The sequence below is a fragment of the Mesocricetus auratus genome, unplaced genomic scaffold (assembly GCF_017639785.1).
Source record: "Mesocricetus auratus isolate SY011 unplaced genomic scaffold, BCM_Maur_2.0 Super-Scaffold_100003, whole genome shotgun sequence".
Lineage (NCBI taxonomy): Eukaryota > Metazoa > Chordata > Mammalia > Rodentia > Cricetidae > Mesocricetus > Mesocricetus auratus.
Window position 1 is genome coordinate 51,930,944 of NW_024429188.1, and position 20,474 is coordinate 51,951,417.

The 20,474-nt window shown below is 45.9% G+C and overlaps 1 pseudogene; it reads left to right on the forward strand.

Annotated features, from left to right (window-relative positions):
• The window catches only part of LOC101830482, a 51,509-nt pseudogene that overhangs the window by 11,668 nt on the left and 19,367 nt on the right, over window positions 1-20,474 (forward strand).

Sequence of the window (20,474 nt, forward strand, 5' to 3'; positions counted from 1 at the left end):
ATAAACTCATTTTCTTCTACCAATTCCTGTCCCGTGGTTTTCTGGTAAGACAAACAACGAACTTCAGATTCTGCTAGCAACCCTGTGCAATGATGTGAAGGTGGGAAGGGAATTTAGTAGCTGGCTGCAGACAGCATCCTTCTAATTGGCTCTCATGACCTTTTCCCCTGGAAGTGAGCAAATGATTCAATTATTCTGTGATTTCAGCAAGGCTGTTTACCTAGTGGCAGCAGGGAAATAGAGGGCTTTGGTTCTGAAATGTTATCCATGGAACAAGTATAAACACAGAATTCTAAAACTCACTGTTCTCTTTCTAGTGGGCATGGCTTTTTTGTTATTGTTGTGGGGGTTTTTTTGCCATGCTATTTTCCAATTGGAGGTTTCTTTATTTGGTTGGTTGGTTGGTTGGTTGGATAGGTTGTTTTGCCTTTTGAGACAGGCTGGCTTCAAACTCACTTTCCTAGTTAGCTTCAGCTGTCAGCATGCCACAGCCAAGAGTTATCTGAGAGAGTCTCCTTTGATCATATTGGCACGTCTATGATGCATTTTCTTAACTGCTAGTTGATGTACAAGGGCCCGGTGTACTGGAAGCAGTGCCAGTTCCGGGCAGGTAGGCTTGGTCTGTATAAAAAGCTAGCTAAGCAAGCCAGTGGGAGAACCCCAATAAGCAATGTCCCCTATGGTTTATGTTCCAGTTCCTGCTTGAGCTCTGCCTCGACTTCCCTCAACGATGGACTGAGTGATCTGGAAGTGTACCAAAAGAACATTTTCCTCCCCAAGTTGCTTTTGGCAACAGAAAGCAAGCTAAAATACTCAGCATCCTCCTACCTCATCCTTACAGGTGCTGAGCTGACAGGTGTGTGGGTCCCCCACATGTGGTGCTTTGGAGACGATTCTTGCGTTCAGATATAAACACAAAGTGGTCTTTTGCAGTTAGATTAACACAGAGCTAGGGATCATCTTGATTATTGCTGCTTTTCCAAGTGCACAAGGCCCAAGATGAAGTTTAGCCTTGCCAGGGCAAACTGTGTAGCACCTTGTTGGCCACAATAAGGCTCTTTGTTCATTTTCAGAAAAACAATAGGAAGGCTTGAGTATGTGTCAACTGCGGTAAGGTCACTTGACCTCAGATTGTCTGCTGCATGCTTCTACGTGTCTAACTCCCTGCTCACAAAGATTCCTGCCTCAATCTTCACTGGACATTGAAATCCAGGGTCACTATTACTACAGTGTCTGTGCCTGACAGGATGGCCATTGAGGACCCCAGGGTGCTTCTCTCAGGATTCTTGCCTGCTTTCAGCCCCTATGTCTCAGCTGGTCTCCTATCCTCTGTAGCAGAGCCTCTACCTAGAGCCTTCCCCATCAGGATAAGCGTTGAAAGTCCAAGGATACAAACTAACCCAAAGGGGCCAGAGAGCCGACAAGGAAATATGCAGGATGTAAGAGACCAGGAGATATGGAGACCCTGCTTGGTCTGGCAGTCACTATTGAGTAGACCTGATCCTGAGCATTGCCAAGCAGGCAACTTGCCCATTGTTACCTGATCCTACTATTCTCAGTGTCCTGAGTTTTCACGTGTGGGCAACCAATGCAAACTGTTTCAAAGCACTGTAGGTCACACAGAGTGTGGATGCTGGATTGAGCCTTCCAGGTCCCTCTTGGTAGCTTCTACTCTCATTCCAAGGAGACCTGCCTCTCTCCCTGCCTACTCTCCACCCCACTTGCCAAAGTTACTCGGAGTACTGTTTCAATGCCTAGGCCCAACAAGGAATTAGCCTGCAGTTCTACTGTATTATAAGAAACTCATCTGTTGGTCACCGACTGAGCCCTGCTCAACTTTAGTAGCCACATTTATCTGTATAACCAGCCTCATTCAGAGACCAGATCCTTCCGGGTCTCTCACAAAGCATATATTCCCATGTCCTTACGAACAGGGGCTCCGTCTGCACCTGCACCTACCAATTCACCTGCTTCCTCCTCAAAATGCTGAGGAATAAAGCGTTTCTAAACTGAAGGGGCATGAGGCTCTTCTTTGCATTTCTTCAGGAGCAGTGAGCAAGAGACAACATAAATGGGAGTATGTTCAAAATGTATTCAAGAGGGGCACATTCTCAGTGGAGAACAGCAAGACCCAGAGTGGCTGTATCGTGTCCCGGGGAGTTTAACAGAACCAGGAACCATGTTTGAAGGAGCCGAGGTGGTAGCTTTGCTTACATGTTAGGCAGCAAGGAAAAGCAATTTCTTTTCATAAGCAGAGCTAGAGAGGACCCCAGTGGCAGAGCATTTGCTTAGCATGTATGAGGTATAGGTTCCAGCCTTAACACCATGGGGAGAAAACAAGATATTTCCACAACGAACTCCAGAAAAGAACCAAAAGACAAATTAGAGAACACGCATACAGAACACAACATTCAGAAACAAACTCATGCCTGAGTGCTCCTAGGTATGGTGGAGAAGAGGGTTTATTGTAGATATGAGGGAGAGCATAGTCAGAGGCAGGGACATCTGAGAGAGCCCAGAGTGAACATGACCAGACTGAGCTGGGCCATGTGAGGAGAGGGAGGGGAGCTGCCAACCAACGGGGCGGCCTGCACCAGGAGACTGGTCAAAAGAGTAAAGGGTAGACCAAAGGAGGACAAGGGACCAGGATGCGCCGCTGGAGGGGGCAGCCCAGCCCGATATTTGCCTGCAGAGTTCAGGGTAGAATAGGGTATGCTAGTCAGAAGGGCCCTGTACCAGGAAGAGACTGAGGGATCTAGGGAGCAAGAACATGGTGGCCAGTGTCTGCTTTGGTATGTTAATGGACACCTCAGCCTGGTCTGAGACCTAACAATAGCAGTGCATTACATGTGCCTCTGACCACACCTGTAAACTCCAGCTAGCCTTAGTCAGTGAACCCTTCCCTTCCCCTCCTGCATTTTCAACACATGCATTTGATATTTCAGCATAAAACGTATTTCTGTTCAACATTAATAGCACCAGAGGAACTTTTAACCCAGAATTACACCTCTTTCCAAAGGAGTTTAACACTGGACACCAGCAAAGGCCCCAGGCTCTGTGAGCATGTGAAATGCCTTGGGGGCTGCCTAAGGGGATTAACGGAAATAATTTTTCCAGGATAGTGGCTTTTGTGGGCCCCAAGACTGGTCTCCATGCCCGGAACAAGTTCATCAAGCCTGTTGAGTCAGTGTGACTCAGGGCTCAGGGAGGAAGCAGGTAAATTGTTAGGCTGCCTTCCATTTGCTCTTAGAGGCCAAGCAGGAGGCATCTTCAGTGTGGCTCCCAAGGTCTCAGGCATTACCTGAATGCAAATTCACTGTGCTTGCAGCCAGAATAAAAAGCGCAGGGCCCTGCATGAGCAGCTTGAGAAATAGCTTCAGAAGCCCCCTTCCTCCAACAGCAAACCCTGCCTCCCCAGCCTGAACACCTGGCCTCCACCATTCCTCATCCTGCCCACCCTGGGAAAACTCCCTGTTGAAATGTAAATACATCGTCCAATTAACACCTATTAACACATCAGCACGGATGCCTTTTCTAGCTTTGGTGACAAAATAGCATAGAGAACGGAAAGTCCAATCCTGAAAGGGATGGTAAATAGGTTTAGGTAAAGGGAGACGCTTGAATGCTGCAGCGGTGATTCTCTTCCAGATAACAGAGGGCTTGATCTTCCCAGTAACCCGGTGACTCCTCAGAAAAGGCACCCGGGCTTGCAGGGCCTAATTGACTTTCCCAAAGCTAATCAGCGCATCGTTTCGCTTCAAAAACACTTCTGGGATCTCGGCTTCACTCAGGCAGTAAGTCCTTTGTCCAGGGTACAGAGGCTACAGAGGTGGTCAAAACACCCCCACTTTCAAGGCACCGAATCTCCCCCAGGTGACCCTCAGGAAGCAAAAACAATGGGAGGCAAAGTCCTGCACGAGAGAACTTGTAGGTGGGGACCTCTCGGTGCAGCAGCAGAGGCTTGAAGAGAGAGATTCTCTGCATGGTTCACTCGCCCTGCTGGGAAGCTTCACCTGCCTCCCCACTGGTTTTCCCAGCTACTGATGACAATGAGAACATGCTCTTAGTTGTCAACACCTTGCTCCCAAGCCCTGACTCAGGTCAGCCAGGCTTCCAAGCACTGGAGGAGGAGGCAGGGACATGATTGAAGTTCAGGTTCTGCTGCAATGAAAACGAACCGTTCCTTCCTTATTGGCATGACCTAATTAAAAAGAAAGGTGAGGGGAAAATGTGTGCCAGACTATTTTGTAGACATTATCTCATTTTGTCCTCTAGCGGCCCAAAGCAGTAGGTAGGTACCAGTAACACCCCAGGTTGATATATTGAGGAAAAGAAGCTTGGAGAGCTCCAACTTGGCAGAGACTGGGATTCTAACCCAGGCCTGTGCAGTGCGGTTGACCATGCTATTGTTTCTGGCTTGTTATGAGTCGACCTTCTGTAACTTTTGCCTCTCGCCTACTCATTCCATCCACTCCCTCACCCATTAAGCAGTGTAACATTGAAGATACTATTCTTGAATAGGCTTCAGTAGATTCTAAGTTAGACAGGCCAAGAACATTATCTTCCAGGACTTTCCAGAACACAAACTTGCAAATGTTAAAAACTAAGAAGTCACATTGCCCAACTTCTCCATCTTACCTATACGGAAGCAGAATTCTGGCAAGGACAAGGGAGAGATGGGGGGCTGATCCAGACTGTCAAGCTTTGTTGGCTCAGAAGCATCTTATTTAAAATGCATATGTCATCTCCTGACTCGATGGCTCTCAGAACTCCAGAGCTCAGGCAGGAGGATTACCACCAGTTCCAGGCCAGCATGTGATATATAGTGAAATCCCGTCTCAAGGGTGGCAGAGGGAAAGGAAGGAAGGATGAGGAAAAGGAAAAGAAGAAGAGAAACAAAAATCAGAAAATATAAGAGAGAGGAGGCAGGGAGGGAGGACAAAGTCCAAAGCACAGACAATGAAGCTGTAGTTAAAGAAGAAAATGCTGTGGTGACCTCACCCAGACCTTGGGGGAGACAACACTGGCTCCAGCATTGCAGGACAAGACAGATGAGATGTACAGGGAAGGGTACAGTGCAGGGAGGGGAAAATACTCTGAACAAGCCTACAAAGTGAAGGCAGAGAAAGGGCTTGCCCAACGCTGCCACATTCAGGCCGTCGAGTTAAAGTGAGGGGCTTCTCTCATGGAGCTCACACAGGACAGAGGGGATGGGAAAATAATAACCAGTAAATCCAATCTGAGGCGGTAATAGGTGTCAAGATAACAAAAATCAGTGAAATGGCTGTGGTGGGAGCTGCTACCTCAAAAAGGATAGAAGGACACCCTCTGAGGTGTCATTTTTACCATGACCCAAGTGATGATAGGTGCCAATAAATGGCAGGGAAAATGTTTCCTGAGACTATTAATTAGGGACTTTCTTCTGGTTTATCTGCTTCCCCCTAAGCCCAGGTAAAAGACAAGTAGGGTAACATTTGTTCCCTTTTCTGATTTGTTCAAGATCAAAAGAGGAAAATGATTTCTGGGTCACTGGATAAGATGCATGGGCCTAGCCCAGCAGAATAGGTACTATCTAACAGCACACTTGACCCTAGCACCATTTAGGCCTCTCACTGAACCTAAAATCTCAAAGAGTCACCTACTGTTCCCCAGCTTCTCTGGCTCTGTAGAACCCAAAGACCTTTTGGCCAATGCCTGACCCACAGAAACTATGCAAGGTCCTGGGATCTGCCTAAGATGAGCACACAGCAATCACTTTTTTAAACTCAGACTCTTGCTCTACAACCAGGGCTTGAGTCCCAGGATTAAAAACGGCTCATTAAATTTCAGTAACTCCCCCTCACCACCTGCCCTGCTGCAGGCAGGAAATCTGGTATTGGTATTATAAGAGCATGAGAGCTGACCCTGGCCCTCACCAGCTGCACCACTCAGGAGAGCTGGCCCTGTACCTCACCTGGGCAACACATTAGAGCTGGCCCTGATGGTGTAGGTGCAGGTGAGCCAGCCCCAAAAGAGAGCAGGAGAACTGGCCCCACCCCTTGCTGCCTGCTGCTTTGGGCAAGCTATCCAGGGAAGTGCTAGGGAGCTCACCCCGGTGGTGAGGATGGGGAAGAGCTGGAGGGCTGAGGAACCCAGCTACAACCAAGATCAAGATCCAGGGCTATGAGTTGGCCCACCCCAATATTCCCCTTATCTATGATCTTCTGGAGCGTGTGAAGGGACCGGTCTGGCAAATCCAAAACTCTAGGATCTCCACGACACAGGACAACAAGATATCCAAGAGGAACCCCACTGAGGGACCAGCATCAATAGTGTAGCAGAAACCAGAGACCTCGAACCAGACCAATGACTCTTTGCAATGAACACTTGCAAGTAAAGATGTATGGACTAAAGGGTAAACTGTGTGACTCACTGTGTCACACTGCAGCTTCCACGGTGAGATTTATTTTATTTTATTTCGGGGAGGGGAGAGGTTGCAAGGTCAGAGGGCAGATACGAAGGGGCAGGGAGGTGAAAGGGCTCGGTGTGCAAGATGTGAAATCCACAAAGAATCAATAAAAAGTTTTAAATTCTTTTCAGTAACTCACCTTCTAGGAGTCATACCTGTAATACCAGCATGTGGGAGATTGAGTCAGGAGGCTTTCAAGTTCAGGGACAGCATGGACTACAGAACAAGACCCTGTTTTCAAAAACTTTTTCCAGTGACGCTTCCTTTTAGTACTCCCTCATTACTCGTCCTCTAATCCTATAGTAACTTCACCTGTAGCCATAACTTAGGTCCAAAACTGCTTTATGGCAAAGCCAGCAACTTGTCTTGTGTCCCAGCAGCCTCTCTCTGTGGCCTTCTCTTCCTTGAGGATGCTATTTTCCCCTGGTTATGTATTCTGCACTCTGGTCTCTATGTTCACTTCATCTCCCTCTCTGAAAGAAATAATAATAAAAGCTCATTAATATGAAGACTGAAATAGCTAATGGAGATGATAATACAAGCCTACAATCCTAGTAGTAAGAGGTTGAGACAAAAAGATGAAGAATTCAGAGCTAGTCTGAGCTTCATGTTGAGGTCTTGTCCCAAAAGAAGCAAACAAAGGGTGGATGTGACTAATGGCATTCGTGGAGCATTTGTATATTGACTGGGTGGAATTTTAGGTCTTAGTGAAGAGATATGGAAAGTCTGTTTGGCTTGCTGGTTTAGGGGAAAGGTGAGTTAAGGAGGATGAGACAAGGTGTTGCTATGGTGCTGAAGCTGCCCTTGAACACTTTGCCTCCTAAGCACTAGTATTATAGGTGATACCACTATGTCTGCTTGAGTCAGCATTGTTTTGTTTGTTTTTGAGACAGGTATTACTGTGTAGCCCAATTTACCCTCCTGAGCACTTGGATTCACCATGCCCAGACGGCTAGCCCAACCCCCACCCTCCACTTCCTTACATTAGATTTTTTGGGTGCTGGAGAGATGGCTCAGTAGTTAAGAATATTGACAGCTCTTCCAGAGGACCCAGGTTTTATTCTAAGCACCACATGGTGGATTACAACCATTGGTAATTCCAATTCTAGGGTATCCAACACCTTCTACTGGCCTCCATACACCATCTGTCTGTAACTTCAGAGTATCTGACCCACTCTTCTGACATACATGTGGTGCACAGACATACATGCAGGCAAAACCCCCAGACACAAAAAGTTTTTGAAAAATGAATCAGGTACTTTGGAATGGGGCATGAAGTTCATGGTAGAATACTTAGTATAAGGGAAGCACTGCGTTCGATCCTCTGTGTGACAAAATAGAACCAAACAGAACTGAGCACTTTGCCTAAATGACATTAGATAGTTGCTTGCTGGGTGTGGTGGCACACCTTTCATCCCAGCTGCTCAGGAAGCTGAGACAAGAGGATCAGGATACTCGGGCCAGCCTGAGTAACATAGTGAGATCCTATAAAAAATCATTTTACAAAAATAGAAGACCACTGCCTATTCTGACAACACAGAGTTAAACTGTGCTTCCAAAAGGCAGAAGCTAAGAGAAGGACAATGTAGGAACAAGAAAGAGCCAAGACCAAGATTTGTCATAACTGCGGGGTGAGTTTGTTTTTGACCATAATAATGATTAATATTATGGCAACACCCTACATTGCGGGTATAAAAACACAGTTCTCTCCCAAAATATGACTCAGCCTCCATGCTCCCAGATATCACCGGCACTCCTTGGAAGGCAGCTGAGGCTGCATCCTTGCACCTTTCACAGCTGGACAAGACAAAGCAGACTGGAAACCTACTGCTAAGTTCTCAGCCTTAAGGGAAGGATGCTACAATAAAGGATACATCCTGCCTACCACTTACTGCCGCCCAGGCTGCTTCTGGACCAGACTCCACATTTAATGGCAATCCCACCACCACCATAGTTTGTAACAGGAAGGACTTGTGACAGCTGAGTGTGTGGAGGCGGAGGGGGTTACTTAGCTTTTGATACAACATTCTATACTTCCATATCCCCACCCTTTTCTTTCTTGGAAACTCTGTAATTATATCTTTTATGTTAAGAAATAAAACAATAACTTAGCTCCTTTGCTAAGACTGTAGCCTTGGTGTGGCTTTTCAGTTAGTGGATGCCTGAGGAGCAGAGGTGGAAAAGGATGGGGGATGTGAGAAGCAAAATCTTAGAAGCCCAAGTATTGGAATTAGCATCACTTTTGAGTGAGTGTATGATCCAGGACTTCTGACTCCAGCCAAGAGCTCCATCCAAAAAGATGTGTGATTCTCCCCAGTGAGTCAGCGAAACTGCAGAGAAACAGGGTTATCAGAGGAGAGGGCTGCACTTCCAGTCTCTCCTTAGGCCTCCTAAGACAGCAGGAGAGAGAGAGAGAGAGAGAAACAAACAGGGCCTCAATGGATCAGCCAGGAAGGCTCAGCTTGCAGAACAGGAGAGGCAGTGACATGATCTGCTTTCAAAGATACTTCTCCAGTCCTGGGTCACCCTATCTACACAAATGTCCCTCACTGTGTTGACAGAGGGGTGGGGAAGGAGTGAAACATGACAAAGAGAAAGAAAAGACGTACTTGGCTGGGAGATGGCCCAGTATTTGAAAAGAAGTAAGATGCCATCAGAAGATGATCTGGTATCCCAAGAGAAGAGAGGCTTCTTTCTCTGCACCCCACCTTGGCCTCACCCTCTTTTCTTCCCAGGCACCTACCTGGCTTGGACTTAACTGCTTCACAGGAATTTCTGAGCCAGTGCATCCTATATGCTGTCTGACCTATGTACAGGGTTAGTTCTCTCTACCGGGGACCCAACAGAGATAACAGGAAAGTATATATTCCAAGCGCTCTCCTTATATTCAGTGAGGGAAATGGCTTATTTCCTGGCTTTCACATCCAGCACCACAACAAAAAGATGCCTCTTCTCAATCTTCCTTAAAGAACATAGCTACTCACAGTCCAGCTATATGACTATGCCTAAACCTTTACAGCCTGGCCCAACACACACACACACACACACACACACACACACACACACACACACACACCTACTTACCTACCTAACTTTGACTATAGCAGTGGACTTTACTGATCCCAGAGGGGCAGGGAGGATGGCCCAAACTACCAAGAAAAAATTGTGGAATTCAAATAAACAACACTTCACTCATCTGAAACAAACTGCTCTGAAAAATCAGATCTGGAACAACAACAACAAAAAAGATGCAAGCCAGGTGTGGTGGCTCACACTGCAATCCCCACAACTCAGGAATAGGAGACTGAGGGATTTTCATAAGTTTGATGGCAGCCTGGGCTAGTTATCCAGACCTTGTCTAGAAAACAGAGGGACTATTAATCCCTTTTGCTGTTCCCCAGGGGTCTTGAACAAGATTTTATGAAAACGGCAATTCCAAGTTTCATTATACTCAAAAGGACAGGGAATGGTCAGATTGCCTGCTTCCACATCCATCACAACAAAATGACTTCTCAGTATCCCTTGGAACTACTAAGATAGCTGGCTAAGATAATGTGTATAGCTCAGTGGTAGAATGCCTGCCTAGCATGTTTGAGACCCAGGTTCAATACACAGCGCCACAAAAACTGAAGGAGGAAAAGGCATCCAGGAAGCCTCTATAGACCTCAACATTCATCCACTAAGCATTGCAGGCTTTAGTCACAAAAGAATTTCACAGATTCATTTTTTTAACTTGAGACTAAATCCTTACAAATGTGTTTGTTGTTTTCACAGTCATAAAAATGAGAAATGACAAATTATGAGTCAGATATGCTGGTGATCATATTGTAGACGTAGACAGTGAGTCAAAGAGAGAGACAGAATCAAAGACTCTGGTCTCTTCACACTGTGGCCGGCCTGATCCCCACAGTCAAGTAGGGAGCAGTTTGCCTGGTAAGGAGAAAAGTAGCAAATTTTGCTGGCACAGCAAGCCCAGTGGTCCACTCCAGGGCACTGTCAGCTGCTTCTCAATTACCCTTCCAGCCTGACCAAGTGTCACAGGATAGTGAGTTCTGACGATGGTCATTTGTAAGGCTCCTCTGTAAATTAAATTAAATTAAGAATTTAAATTAAGTGGAAATTTTTTCCTTAAGCTCTACTAAGGTAAACTCAGCTCTTGTAAATTCATCACACATGACAGTGCAGCCACCTGTGTATTCTAAATAGTCCAGGGTGGGGACAGCAGCAGCAGTGTCTGGGGCAGGAGTTAGAGCACCAGGCTTTGTCTGTGCAGAAGAGGTTACCACAGGTAAGACCCTCTTTCAGATCTGGTCCTACCAAGTCTCCAAATCACTGGAGATGATTGTGTCTTTATTTTTTCAGTGTTGGGGGTGGAGCTGAACCCAGATCCTAGGGCCTCCTGAATGGTAGACAAGTGCTCACTACATGCCTTTGTGAGTCCCAACCAAAGGCTCTCAGACTCTTCCCTGGGAAGGTATGCAACTTAGGATGGCTGGGAGAGACACCTGCTTCACACTACCCTGTCCACGTTGCTTTCTTGTCAGAAGTGCATCCAAACCACCAAGCTCAGCATGACAACAGTTCCTGAATGTGGTCTTTGCAGTAAAGACAGTCTGATAGGGTTGCCGCTTTGCTATCACTTCAGTGTGTTAGGTAGTGACCCATACAGTGTAGATGAATAGGGAGGAAAGCAATATTAGCCCTAGGAGACGTGGGGTTGAGCCACCATCAAGATCACTTTGGCTGGGCTCTGAAGGAAGAAGTACTGGCATAGAAAAATGCACCTTGGTACCAGTCATGTGGGGCTCAGCAGGTAGGTATAGGGATGCAGGGTCCCAGACAGAAGGCAAGCACAGTGGCTACCACCTACCATTGCAGCCAGAGACTTTAGGTGGCAGGCAGCAGAATTTTCCCCAGTTACACAGATGGCTGCAGAAGTCCCATTTACAGCTGTGCCTCAGCCATTGTTTCCAAAGGAAGAAGTAGGCACCCTGACCAGGAGACCTTAGTCCAAGCAGAGAGCAAGAGCTCCAGCAGACAAACTGGACCACACCAGGAGATGAACATCTTCTGCGGGCAGTCAGTGGGGCTCTGAAGCAGCTGAGGTGTCTCCTATACCTTCAGAATTGACACAAGAGTAGGGACTGGAAAAGGCTGAGGAAGGTAGGGCTTTTGGTCCACCATCAAGGTCACCTGGTAGGCCAGAAACTAATGCACCTTGTGTTATTTAGTAGGTTTCTTTGGCAATCTTCGAGCCCCCGTTAAAAAAAACAGCTTTATAGAGGTCTAAGTTCATGGACTAGAAGACCATATTGCTAAGATAGAAGTACATTCTCTTGCCCACTAGCCAGCCACCTGTACCTCCCACTACACTAACTAGGAAATGCTTGGAGTCTGACCTAAGCATTCCAACAAGAGCTTCAGATCAGTGCATCACTCAACACTCATCAGAGAAGTATCTTCTTTCAATAGATGACAATTAACAAAGAGATCTACAAATGGACAGTGTGAGCATTCGGTACTAAATGGGATGCCTGTATCAAAGCATGCCCCTCAAGGCTCAGGGATCTATGCAGAAGAGGAGGTGAAAAGATTGTGAGAGCCAGAGGTGGTATGTGACTCCAAGGAAACAGCATCTTCAATTGACAACGTGGCTGATGATGCACATGTGAACTCAGAGATTGTGAAAGCACCATCAAGACCTGCACAGGTTCAAACCAAACAAAACTTTAGCAGTGAGAAAGGGAAGTGAATACAAAGTCCCACTCCTACCCAGTAAGCTATTTGCAATTGATAGCTGCTCTGAGAGGTAAAATCAGTTTTCTCCAGTAAAGTGACACTGTGTATATCAACCACACTCCAAGTCAGGCCTCATTCTCAGGAGTAGTTGGCCAACAAAACAGACTCCATATTTGGTGTGTGTGTGTGTGTGTGTGTGTGTGTGTGTGTGTGTGTGTGTGTGTGTACTTTTTAAATATTTATTTTGGTTTGTTTAAGAAAGAGAAAGAACATAAGTTTAGTAGGTAGGGCATGAGGGAGAGCTGAGAGGAGTTGGAGGAAGAGAAAGAATATGATCAAAATATATTGCATGATAAGACTCCTAGCAATAGTGGAGTCTGAACTAGCCATTTCCCGTGACCAGGCAATACTTCCACGGGAGGGATAGGGACATCAACCCAACCACATAACCTTCAACCTACAGTCTGTCCTGCCTATAGGATGTGCTGGGATTGGTACCTATCCCAGTCGACATCAAAGAGGCTTCATCCAGCAACTGATGGAAATAGATGCAGAGACCCACAGTCAAATGTTAGGTGAATCTTGGGGGATCCTGCTGAAGAGAAGGAGTAAGGATTGCATAAGCCAAGGGGGTCAAGGACACCAGGAGAAAACCCACAGAATCAACTAGCCTGAGCTCACCAGGGCTCACAGAGACTGAACAGACAACCAGGGAGCCTGCATGGGACTAACCAAGGCACTCTGTATAAATGACAGTTGTGCAGCTTGGTCTACTTGTGGGACTCCTAACAGTGGGAGCAGGGGCTCTTTTGCTGACTTTTGGGACCCTGTTCCTCATACTGCATCACCTTATCCACCCTTAATACAGGGGAAAGTGCTTAGTCTTACTACAACTTGATATGCCATGTTTTGTTGCTATCCATGGAAGGCCTGCCCTTTTCTGAATAGAAACAGAGGAGGAATATATTGGGGGGTATAGGAAAGTTAGAGAAGAGGAACTGGGGGGAGATGAGGGAGGGAAATTGTAGTCATGATGTAAAATTAAAAAAGAAAGAAAAATATATTGCATAAAATGTTTCTAATTAAAAATAAAAATAACAGATTTATAAAGATATATTTCACATACCACACAATTCACCCATTTAAAGTGTATAATTTGTCAAGTATGCTAGAAAACACCTATAATCCTTGTATTAGGGAGGTTCCAAGTTCAAGGCTAGCTTCAACTTCTTAGGGAGACCCTGCTCCAAAATATGTACAGATTGTTTTAATTATTATATGTATGTTGGGCTGGAAATACTGCTCGGTGGTTAAGTGTATTACTGTTTGTGTAGATGACCCAGGTTCCATTCCCAGCACCCACATGTTGGTGTACAACCTCCTGTCACTTAAGTATTCAGGGAATCCAACACCCTCTCTGACCTCCATGGGATCCTGCACACATGTGGTACAAGGCAAACACACTAAATAAATATGTGCTTCTCTGTGGGTGTGCCACATGTGTGAGAGGGAAGAGAGAGCATTTTAGAGCTGGAGTTATAAATGGTTGTAAGCTAATGGACCTCAACTCATGATCTCTGGAAGAACAGCAAGTGCTCACTGGCCCACACAGTCACTCATTTGCAAATAACATTTTTGTTTTAGCACTTTGTAGACTCAAGTGCATTTGTAAGAAAAAACACAGGAGCCAGGTGTGGCAGTGCACACTTTATATCCCAACACTTAGGAAGCAGAGGCAGGTGGATGGATGTCTGTGAGTTTGAAGCCAGCTTGGTCTACAGAATGAGTTTCAGGACAACCAGGAATACACATCGAGGCCTGTGTCGAAAAAGAAAAAAAAGAAGGAAGGAAGGAAGGAAGGAAGGAAGGAAGGAAGGAAGGAAGGAAGGAAATAACACAAGGAGTAAGGCAGTAGCTCAGTTGGTAAAGTCTTTGCAAGCATGAGAACCTGAGTTCGATCCCCAGCACATACATATAAAGCTATGCATGGTGGCTAACTAGTATTTATTATCCCAGTGTTGTACTGTCTTCACAGATCTCTGGGACTCACTGGCCAGCTGCCTGGTCTAATCTACAAGCCTTAGGTCCCAGTGAAATACTAAATCTCAAAACACAAGGCGGGTCTGCGTGTCAGACCCCCTTCATGTGCTCCAGCAGATCACAGATGGGGTGGATGTTGGGGCGGCCGAGTCTTAGCCCTGGATCTGGGCCTGGGTAGTTGCAGGGTTGGTCAGTCAGCCAGTTCTCCCCTGTCCTCACCACCAGGGTGAGCTCTCCTGCATTGCCCCTGGGCTAATTCACCTCTTGCAGCAATGATCAAGGGGTGGGGCCAGTTCTCATGCTTTCTCCTGCCCTCGGGACCTGCTCTACTGCGTTGTCCAGGCAAGATACTGTGTCATACTGCAGCTTCCATGATGAGATTTTTAATTTTATTCCCTCTTTTCTCTTAAATTTTGTTTTATTTGGGGAGAGTGCAGGGGAGGAGAGCAGATGAGAAGGGACGAGGAAATGAGTGGGATCAAGATGCATGATGTAAGGGACTCACAGAATAAATAAAAAGAAAGAAAACACAACAACAAGGTGGGTATCTCCTTAGGAACATCACTAGAGGTTGGCTTTAGGACTCCACCAGCATATGAACACACACACACACACACACACACACACACACACACCCCTGCACACAGGAATGTGCACACACATCTACATATACATACAAAGAAAAATACATCAATTTCTACTGTAGTTTCCAAGTGTCTCTAATAACAACACTTTGCAAAACCATAGTACACTTCTGCATTTCTTTCAGTGTGTTTCAATCTTCCCAGCTCTCTCTTTCACTATGCTCTCCTCCTCCAATAAATACAAGTAAAACCAAAGAAACCAGTGAAAGTCAGCAGAATGTGTGGGGGGAGAGATAGTTCAGGCATAAAGGCATTTTCTGTGCCAGCCTGACCACTTGATACATAATCTGACCTCTGAACCCATGTAAAGGAAGAAAGAGAGAACCAACTCCACAAAGTTGTTCTCTGACCTCTCTAGGTGTGCCATGGTACACCCCTCATACACAACACAAACACACACACACACACCCTGCTGGCTTTCTCTGGTTTCTTCGGTTTTACTTGTGTTTGTTGGAGAAGGGGAGCATAGTGAAAGAGTGGGCTTGGAGGGGTTGAAGCACGCTGAAGGAGTTGCAAAAGTAGGGGGCACAGGCTCAGCATAACTCTTCCATCTTGGAGATGTTCCTGGAGTCTTGAACGGCATTTAAGCACATACCCTCCTCCCCCTTTTAGTTGAAGTGTGAAACTGAGTTCTCCAGAAATCAGACGCCAACATTTGTCACCACAAGACATCTGGCATTTGGGGACTCCACCCATGTCAGACCCCATTCTCTAGAGGAGAACCCTCAGAGGTAAGAAATCATTAATTATAGCAGAGCCCAACCATAGAGTGTGTAACATTCCAGAAACTGTCCATGCACTGAGCAGCAGTTGTCTTGGGGGGGATGAAAACCCATTGTAGTAGCCAAGGAGCCTCAGGAATGCCAAAGGCTCTTGCATTGTGCTTAGATTGGTTGCGGTGGAATGGACACACTCCAGCAGCCTGGGCAGAGCTGATTTGGCCTTAGTCTTTTACTCACTGAAACCTAGAGAAAGGTGAGCACCTGTGACCCCAGCTGCTGTGAGACAAATCACTTGATCTCAGGAGTTCAAGGCCAGGGGAGCAACACAACAAAATCCTGCCTCAAAAGAGAGAAACAAACCTAACAACTTCTGCTTCTTCAACTGCTCTTGACCCTGGGATCATCAGAATGAGATACCTCTTATAATATCTGTTCTATACCAAATTCTAGAGCTGAGCGACACAAAGAGAACATGTCTTAGGTTTCCTAAGGCAGAGAGATTGCTTGGGTTACTATTGTTTTGATGAAACACCATGATTTAAAAAACAACAAGTTGGGGAAGAGTTTATTGGACTTACAGTTCCAGATCACAGTCCATCACTGGAGGAAGTCAGAGCAGGAACTCAAACAGGGCAGGAACCTGGAGGAAGGAGCTGGTGCAGAAGCCACGGAGGATGCTGCTTACTGGTTTGCTACCTGTGATTTGCTCAGACTACTTTCTTATTCAGCCTAGGACCACTAGCCCACAAATGACACCACCCACATTGTGCTGGGCCCTCTGGCATCCATCACTTAATTAAGAAAATGACTTACAGGCTTGCCTGCAGCCTGATCTTATGGAGGAGGCATTTTCTCAATGTTTCTTCTCTCTGATAACTAAACCTTGTGTCAAGTTGACATAAAACTAGCCAGCACAGTGATATTGTAAAGGATTCTTGCTGTTAGGCTACCTACAGGAAATCTCATGCTGGGAACTAAAATGTTCCTTAAGTCAGGAGAAGGACTCATCTCCCAGTGCATTAAGGAACTGACATCTACATGTGTGTTCCCAGGCTGTCATTTCATCCTTTTTATCCTAATTGTTACATCATTTCCATGAGTAGTAACTCTGCTAAGAGAAAGGAAGAGACCAGTTGAGCATTTCTCAACTGTCAACAAGTTCATTTTCCCACTCTCAAATATGTTCTGACATTTTCACATAATGTGGGTGAGCAGATGGACCCAAGGTCAGGCCCTGGCCAGAGCTCAGGTAACACCATGACTGCTTTAGTATACAGTCTGTTTCCTTAATTTATCCCGGGTAAACACATGAACTTTGGACTCCCATCCAACAATGAGAGATGCACTCTCACCCTGAACTCTTGGGGAAGGGTCTAGGCCCTGCCCTGGATGAAATGACAGACTATGGACACCCCCATGGAGGGCCTCACCCTCCCTGGGGAAATGAAGGGATACTGGGGGGTTGGTGGGAGGGCACGGGAGGAGGGGAGGGAAACGAGGGACCTGGAATTGACATGTGAAGCAACCTTGTTTCTAATTTAAATTTAAAAATAAAAAAAGACTCTCACCCAAAGAGATGATCTAGGCCCCTCCACTATCACCATTCCCACTGGCTATAATGATTATCATGACTAGTGCTGGCAATACATTTTCATTGACAAGAATAGAAGCTTGTTATCTTATATAATGGAGACTGGCAGGATAGCTCCACAGGTCAAGGTGCCTACTGCCAAGCATAACTACCTGACTTCAACCTCCAGAACCCACCTGGTGGAACCAACCAAGATGTCTTCTGACTTCCACATGCTCCTGCTTGCTGCTGCTCTCCCCCACTAAGTACATCAAATGTTATAATACTGTCTTTTAAAAGAAAAAGTATGCAATAGTTGTTTGAATGGTATTAGTGTGTGTATGTGTGTGTGTGTGCGCGCGCGCGCACGCGCGCGTGAGTGCACATGCCTGAATATATGTACATTTACCATGTGTGTTCATTCCTTCTTGCATACCAAAAGAGAATGACAGATACCCTGGATCTGATGTTGCTGGGGGGGTTTTGAGCTGCCCAATGTGGGTGCTGGGAACTGAACCCAGGTCCAAAATAGCAGCAAGTCTTCTTAACCACTGAGCCATCTCTCCAGCCCCTAAAGTAGATTTTATACTGAAATTAATAACATACAAAATATGTGGACAGACTCAAATATTTTTAATTGGCTAAATTATAAGATCTCAGAGTTCCTTTAGAGATGGTACTCTTCCTTTCTGCCTTCTTTTCTTTCTCTCACATTCTTTCTTTCTTTTTAAAGACAGGTTCTCACTACAAAACTCTAGCTGGTCTGGAGTTTGCTACATAGACCAGGCTGGCCTTGAACTCACAGAGATCCACCTGCCCCTCTGCCTCTCAAGTGCTATAACTAAAGGTGTGCGCTGCCTCCACTGACAACCAGGACACCACTGCCACCACCACCCAACTATAGATGGCACACTTTGATTGGTGTTATAATTCAATCCCAGAGCACACACCTGGCACTCATGTGACCCTGAGTTTCATCCACAGCTTCCAAAAAAAAGAGGGGAAAAGGACTGGAGTGGGTGTGGAGGAAGGAAGGAAAGAAGGAAGGAAGGAAGGAAGGAAAGTAGGAAGGAAGGAAGGGAAAAATCAATCCTATCTTTTCTATTTCAAAAAGTCCACAAAAGGAAGGCCCCTGAAGTGGCGCGCTAGAGCTTAAACCTAGGAGTCCCGTGTCTTTGTGTGACCTTTTGGCAAGCCTCAGTTTCCTCATCTATAAAATGGTGTCAAATAATGCAGGACTGAATGGAACAGCGTGGGTCTATATAATCTAGGATGGTGGCTGGCACACAGACGGTAATTTGTGAGCTGCAGATACAGCTCAGCTGGTGAAGCAGTTGCATAGCATGCAGCAAGTTTTGAGTTTGGTCCCCAACACCACTTAAACTAGACACAGTGGGCACACACCTGGAATCCCAACAATGAGAAGGCAGAGAAAAGAGAACCTAGAGTTCAAGGTCATCCTTTAACAGTAGCTAGCTCTCTGTAGGAAGTCAGAGCACTACTCGTGGTGGATCATGAACGAGCCATATAGTACATGTGACTGACCACTCTCCTGATAGGACAAGTAACATGATCACCTGTCCAGCTGGGCTAAGAGAGCATGCATAGAACACATGGAGTCTTCATGGGTTCAGCTCACAATACACCCCAAAATAACCAGTCTCAGTAAAGGTGTACTCAGTATCCATCCAGTTCCCACAGTAGGATCCATAAGAGCCAATGGGTGGGAACACAGTGATATCAGTCCCTTGGAGTTTTTTCTCACTTTTCCTTAATCTACATTCTTTCTGCTCACTCCACATCTGTGATCTTTTACTCTTCTTGGGTATGGAACAATGAACTTACAAACCAGTTCTGGGGTGATTTTAGTAGCCATGACCATTCAGTACCCTAGCACCCTGGGTTAAGCTTACCAAAAGCTGAGAAAGGCTCTTTTACTCTTAAACAAACCATGTCAATCCTTAGCTACACAGTAAGTTTAAAGCCAGCCTGAGCTACATGAGATCCTATCTCAAAAGGAAAAAGAAGAAAGAAACTTCATATATGACATACATACATGAATATGAAGTCCATAACACTGGGATCAAAATAAGCAAGTTCTTCACGATTTTCTTTTGTGGTGTTTCAGAGGACTGAACCCAGGGCCCTGCTCAATGTCTTTCTATATCTCAAAGAAGGGAAACCAGTAGTTAATAGATGCTCATTGGTCTCACCAGAGGGGAGTCTCATGGTATAATAGATATACTGAAAACAGAAAGAAGCCAAATGAGGAGGTTACTTGTAGTTCCAGCAGCATTCCAAAGCTGAGGCAGGAGCATGGTAGGTTCAAGGCCATCCTAGGCTCCACAGAAAGAGCATTTTTCATAAATTAGAAACAATACAAAGACAGAGAGATGTCCCATTTCCTGCAGCTTTCTGTCCTTTTGCCCTGACTCTTGGTCCCCAAGCACAGCCTGATTACACAGTAATGACTCAGAATTCTGCAGCTGACTGAAATCCATCAGTCTCCAGCTGTATCCCCCGAGGAAGATCTTCTTGAGGCAGATAGAATTCTATCCTATGCTACAGAGCCTGATATCTCTAGAAGTTTGGATGATGTTCAGGAATTGAATGAAATAAAATATATCATTACACTCCCTGTAATTTGTGCTGCTGTGTTGTGGCAAGTGATGGATGAGTCCCCGTGTGCTCAGACATGTCTTTGTATGACCACTCTGGATGCAGTGCAGAAGGACCATGTTGTAAGCAGGAGCGCGGATAAAGAAGTTCCTGCAAGGTGGGCAAGGTGGCACTCTGGAGGCAGAGGCAGGTGGATCTCGGAGTTTGAAGTCAGCCTAGTTTGCAGAGCAAGTTCCAAGACAGCCAGGACTACACAGAGAAACCCTGTCTCCAACATGCACATGTACACACACAAACACACACACACACACACACACACACACACACACACACACACACACAAGCTCCAGGAAGGGCTAGAGTGATGACTTAGAGAGATAACTCAGCAGTTAAGAGCACTTGCTCTTCTTCCAGAGGACTTGAGTTCAGTTCGCAGCATCCACATAGTGACTCAGAACCATCTGTAACTCCAGTTCTAGGGGATCCTACACCCTCTTCTAACTTCTTCAGGCACAAGGCACACACACATGGTGAACATACATACATGCAGGCAAATCATTCATACACATAAAATAAAATAAACTTAAAAAGAATTAAAGACACTCCTGTGGCTAGACATAGTAGCACATGCTTTCCAGGCATCAGGATGCTGAAGCAAGAGGACCACAAATTTGAGGCCAGCCTTTACTACA